At 46.7% G+C, this 6,127-nt stretch overlaps 1 pseudogene; it reads left to right on the top strand.

Moving 5' to 3' along the window:
- Positions 1–4,294: 4,294 nt before the first annotated feature.
- LOC144480101 (U2 spliceosomal RNA) lies at positions 4,295–4,496 on the top strand (annotated as a pseudogene).
- The last annotated feature ends 1,631 nt before the right edge of the window (positions 4,497–6,127 follow it).

Raw genomic sequence — 6,127 nt, 5'->3', positions numbered from 1 at the left:
CACCAGGTTAAAGTCCAACAGGTTTATTTGGTAGCAAATACCATAAGCTTTCGGAGCAATGCTCCTTCGTCAGATGGAGTGGTCTCTGCTCTCAAACAGGGCACAGACACAGAAATCAAATTACAGAATACTGATTAGAATGCAAATCTCTACAGCCAGCCAGGTCTTAAATGCACAGACAATGTGGGTGGAGGGAGCATTCAACACAGGTTAAAGAGATGTGTATTGTCTCCAGACAGTACAGCTTGTGAAATTGTGCAAGTCCAGGAGTCAAGCTGTGGGGGTTACTGATAATGTGACATAAATCCAACATCCCGGTTTAGACCGTCCTCATGTGTGCGGAACTTGGCTATCAGTTTCTGCTCAGTGACTCTGCGCTGTCGTGTGTCGTGAAGGCCGCCTTGGAGAACGCTTACCTGAAGATCCAAGGCTGAATGCCCGTGACTGCTGAAGTGCTCCCCCACAGGAAGAGAACAGTCTTGCCTGGTGATTGTCGAGCGGTGTTCATTCATCCGTTGTCGTAGCATCTGCATGGTTTCCCCAATGTACCATGCCTCGGGACATCCTTTCTTGCAGCGTATCAGGTAGACAACGTTGGCCGAGTTGCAAGAGTAGGTACCATGTACCTGGTAGATGGTGTTCTCACGTGAGATGATGGCATCCGTGTTGATGATTCGGCACGTCTTGCAGAGGTTGCTGTGGCAGGGTTGTGTGGTGTCGTGGTCACTGTTCTCCTGAAGGCTGGGTAGTTTGTTGCGGACAATGGTCTGTTTGAGGTTGCGTGGTTGTTTGAAGGCAAGAAGTGGGGGTGTGGGGATGGCCTTGGCAAGATGTTCGTCTTCATCAATGACATGTTGAAGGCTCCGGAGGAGATGCCGTAGCTTCTCCGCTCCGGGGAAGTACTGCTCCATGTGTGTTGAGTTTCTGTAGGAAGTCCGTAGTGTCGCGACAAAAGCTGGGGGTTCTTTGTACAATGGGTTTCAAGATGCCCTCGACATACCCTTCGTCGTCCAGTACTTCCCCGGAGCGGAGAAGCTACGGCATCTCCTCCGGAGCCTTCAACATGTCATTGATGAAGACGAACATCTTGCCAAGGCCATCCCCACACCCCCACTTCTTGCCTTCAAACAACCACGCAACCTCAAACAGACCATTGTCCGCAACAAACTACCCAGCCTTCAGGAGAACAGTGACCACGACACCACACAACCCTGCCACAGCAACCTCTGCAAGACGTGCCGGATCATCAACACGGATGCCATCATCTCACGTGAGAACACCATCTACCAGGTACATGGTACCTACTCTTGCAACTCGGCCAACGTTGTCTACCTGATACGCTGCAAGAAAGGATGTCCCGAGGCATGGTACATTGGGGAAACCATGCAGACGCTACGACAACGGATGAATGAACACCGCTCGACAATCACCAGGCAAGACTGTTCTCTTCCTGTGGGGGAGCACTTCAGCAGTCACGGGCATTCAGCCTTGGATCTTCAGGTAAGCATTCTCCAAGGCGGCCTTCACGACACACGACAGCGCAGAGTCACTGAGCAGAAACTGATAGCCAAGTTCCGCACACATGAGGACGGTCTAAACCGGGATGTTGGATTTATGTCACATTATCAGTAACCCCCACAGCTTGACTCCTGGACTTGCACAATTTCACAAGCTGTACTGTCTGGAGACAATACACATCTCTTTAACCTGTGTTGAATGCTCCCTCCACCCACATTGTCTGTGCATTTAAGACCTGGCTGGCTGTAGAGATTTGCATTCTAATCAGTATTCTGTAATTTGATTTCTGTGTCTGTGCCCTGTTTGAGAGCAGAGACCACTCCATCTGACGAAGGAGCATTGCTCCGAAAGCTTATGGTATTTGCTACCAAATAAACCTGTTGGACTTTAACCTGGTGTTGTGAGACTTCTTACTGTGCTTACCCCAGTCCAACGCCGGCATCTCCACATCATATCTCATAGAAGACAGAGGGTGGTGGTGGATGGAAAATTTTCAGACTGGAGACCAGTTACCAGCGGTGTACCACAGGGATCAGTGCTGGGTCCTCTACTATTTGTGATTTTTATCAATGACTTGGAGGAGGGGGCTGAAGGGTGGATCAGTAAATTTGCTGATGACACCAAGATTGGTGGAGTAGTGGATGAGGTGGAGGGCTGTTGTAGGCTGCAAAGAGACATTGATAGGATGCAGAGCTGGGCCGAAAAATGGCAGATGGAGTTTAACCCTGATAAGTCATTTTGGTAGGACAAATTTGAATGCAGATTACAGGGTCAATGGTAGGGTTCTGAGGAATGTGGAGGAACAGAGAGATCTTGGGGTTCATATCCACAGATCGCAGAAGGTTGCCACTCAAGTGGATAGAGCCGTGAAGAAGGCCTATATTGTGTTAGCATTTATTAACAGAGGGTTTGAGTTTAAGAGCCGTGACGTTATGCTGCAACTGTACAGGACCTTGGTGAGACCACATTTGGAATATTGTGTGCAGTTCTGGTCACCTCAATATAAGAAGGATGTGGAAGCGCTGGAAAGAGTGCAAAGGAGATTTACCAGGATGCTGCCTGGTTTGGAGAGTAGGTCTTATGAGGAAAGGTTGAGGGAGCTAGGGCTTTTCTCTTTGGAGCGGAGGAGGTTGAGAGGCAACTTAATAGAGGTTTATAAGATGATGAGGGGGATAGATAGAGTGGACGTTCAGAGACTATTTCCTCGGGTGGATGTAGCTGTTACTAGGGGGCATAACTATAAGGTTCATGGTGGGAGATATAGGAGGGATGTCCGAGGTAGGTTCTTTACTCAGAGTGTGGTTGGGGTGTGGAATGGACTGCCTGCTGTGATAGTGGAGTCGGACACTTTAGGAACTTTCAAGCGGTTATTGGATAGGCACATGATAGGGAGTGGGATAGCTTGATCTTGGTTTCAGACAAAGCTCGGCACAACATCGAGGCCGAAGGGCCGGTACTGTGCTGTACTGTTCTATGTTCTATTATAAGCACGTGGATGATAGTGGCTATGACGTTTTCTTGCAAACCGGATGAAAATCTTTGCACTACTCCAATTCTGATTCCTTGGGCAGGGTTTTCCAGTTTGCCTCAATGTCGGAAAATCCCGCCCAAGGTCAACAGACCTTTGCATGGTCCGTGTCCCACCCGCTACGATACCTGTGGTGGGCATACAGGAAAACTCCGCCCCTTGTGTACCCCTGACTTTAACTACTCCACCATTGGCAGCTGTATGTTCAGCTCTAAGTTTCCTCCCTAAGTCTCCCTTTTCCGCACAGTGGCACAGTAGTTAGCACTGCTGCCTCCCAGCACCAGGGACACGGGTTCAATTCCTGCCTCGGGTGACTGCCTGTGTGGAGTTTGCACATTCTCCCCGTGTCTGCATGGGTTTCCTCCGCGTGCTCCGGTTTCTTCCCAAAGATGTGCTGGTTAGGTTGATTGGTCATGCTAAACTTCCCCTTTATTAGCGGGCTAAATACGTTGGGTTACTGGGTTAGCCTGGGTAACAGTCAGTACAGACTCGATGGGCCGAATGACCTCCTTCTGCACTGTAGGGATTCTATAATTCTTTCCCTCTATTCTCTTCTAAAATGCTCCTTGAAACCGACCTCCTTGACCGAGCTCATGATCACCTGCCCTAATTGACTCCTTAATGTCAACAATGCTACGTGAATGCAAGTTGTTGTTGAAGCTCTTCAACAAAAAGAAACTTACTTTTTTTAAAATAGAAATTTTTCTAACAAAATCTGTTAATATTATTCCTGGAAGCTTGAAAAGACAGGTGACAACAGTTGGAACATAAGAAAAGTGCTTTTGCTAAGAGCTCAGCATGTGTACACAAAACAGTGATTAGAAATAATGGTATGGTTCTTGCTAGAAAAATAATAGCGTGTTAATAATGCATGGTGTTATCAATGTGTAAGTCAGCCAGCAGGTTCAGGGGATGAAGAGACACTGTGAATTACAGATCTCCAGAACCTGCTGATCGATTTATGCACTCTGCTGTTTGCTTTGCACAGATGGCATCTCACTCTTATCCTCCTCGTTATTTTTTAAGAACTTGCTGGAATTGCATATTAATTACCCATTAAACTAATCATGTCAAGTGAGGGCTGGAAATTAACTGTGTAAGTACCTTTTAAACAGCTTGATTATCTAGTTCTATGGTAATAGTTTAGGCAATTGTCCAGTGTCCCAAACGTGTGCTGCTCAAGTCCATAATCTTTTTAACCAGAATTTTTTTTATTCATTCATGGGACGTGGAGTTCGCTGGTTGGCCAGCGCTTCTTGGCCTTTTGGTTAAGATCAAGTGTAGTTGTGCGGATGCTGCACTTTGTTGAGGTCATTGGGTTGCATTGAAGCTTCATATGTTTCATATGAAGCAATTTTTAAAAGCGGTATCTCGGCCTTTTGGCTAAGATGCAAATGAGATCAAGTCTTGGAGGAGGAATTGCTTTCCCTCCTCCAATCAGCTTGGCTCATGTAGATCAGGCCCAGGACAGGGTAAATGGTCGCTTGCCCTGTCTTGCCAGCCTGGATCGGAAATGTCTCAACTTGTTGAGACTCTGAATTGGACTTGATTTGATTGAATTGGAAAAGTATAAATAAATAAAAAATTTATTGCCTATCCCTCGTTGCCCTTGAGAAGATCGTGGTGAGCTGCCTTCTTGAAACGCTGCAGTCCATGTTCTGTGGATTGATCCACAATGCCGTTAGGGAGGAAATTCCAGGATTTTGATCCAGTGACTGCAAAGGAACGGCAATATATTTCCAAGTCAGGATGGTTGGTGGCTTGAAGAGGAACTTGCAGGTGGTGGTGTTCCCATGTATCTGCTGCCATTCCTTTGCTCCGACTGTGGGAAGACATTCATCCACTCATCCCACCTTTTGAGAGATGGAAGTGGTCGTGGGTTTGGAAGGTGCTGTCTAAGGATCTTTGGTGCAGTGCATCTTGCAGACAGTACACTGAGTGTCAGTGGTGGAGGGAATGGATGTTTGTGGATGTAGTGCCAATCAAGCAGGCTGCTTTGTCCTGGTTTGTCTTTCTGGTTGTGTCACAGCTTGGTACAGCTCCTGCTCTGTCCAAGACTGCAAGAAATGACAAAGGGTTGTGAACCAAGCCCAGTGCATCACTCAAACCAGCCTCCCGCCTGTTGACGCTGTCTACACTTCCCGCTGCCTCGGAAAAGCAGCCAGCATAATTACGGATCCCACACACCCCGGATATAATCTCTTACACCTTCCATTGGGAGAAAGATACAAAAGTCTGAGGACACGTACCAATGTTAACAATGGACTCAAGAACAGCTTCTTCCCTGCTGCCATCAGACTTTTCAATGAATCTACTTCACATTAGGTTGATCTTTCCCTACATCCTAGCTATGACTGTAACACTACATTCTGCACCCTCTCTTTTCCTTCTCTATGTACGGTATGCTTTGTCTGTCTTGTGTGCAAGAATCAATACTTTTCACTGTAAACTAATACATGGGACAATAATAAATCAAATCAAAAGGATGGTGTCAAGCTTCTTGAGTGCTGTTGGAGCTGCACCCATCCAGGCAAGTGGGGAATATTCCATCACACTCCTGACTTGTGCCTTGTTGATGGTGGACAGGCTTTCGGGAGTCAGGAGATGAGTTACTCATTGCAGTATTCCTAGTCTCTGACCTGCTCCTGTAGCCACTGTGTTCATGTGGTGAGTCCAGTTAAGTTCCTGGTCAATGGTAACCCCAAGAATATTGATAGATGTTTAGCCAGAACTATTTATTTTCAGCAAGTACTTACACATTTGGATGTCCAAACAAGGTAACAGCTTCAATAAAAATCTAAAAAGTCTAATGATGACCATGAAATCATTGTTGATTGTCTGCTTCAAGATCTTTCTTACTTTTCAAACATGTGACCTTACGTCATTACGTCGGAACCGTTAGAAATGGCGGAGCTGCTTAATGAATACTTTACCTCGGTATTCACGGTGGAAAGGGATCTGGGTGGTTGTACTGCTGGTTTGCGGTGGACAGAAAGGATCGAGCATGTGGACATAAAGAAAGAGGATGTGTTGGAACTATTGAATGGCATCAAGGTTGGTAAGTCGCCGGGACCAGATGGG

This window comes from Mustelus asterias, chromosome 27, assembly GCF_964213995.1.
Source record: "Mustelus asterias chromosome 27, sMusAst1.hap1.1, whole genome shotgun sequence".
NCBI classification, from domain to species: domain Eukaryota; kingdom Metazoa; phylum Chordata; class Chondrichthyes; order Carcharhiniformes; family Triakidae; genus Mustelus; species Mustelus asterias.
Note: the sequence above shows the minus strand (reverse complement) of the source record. Positions and strands in the feature narration are given on the sequence as shown.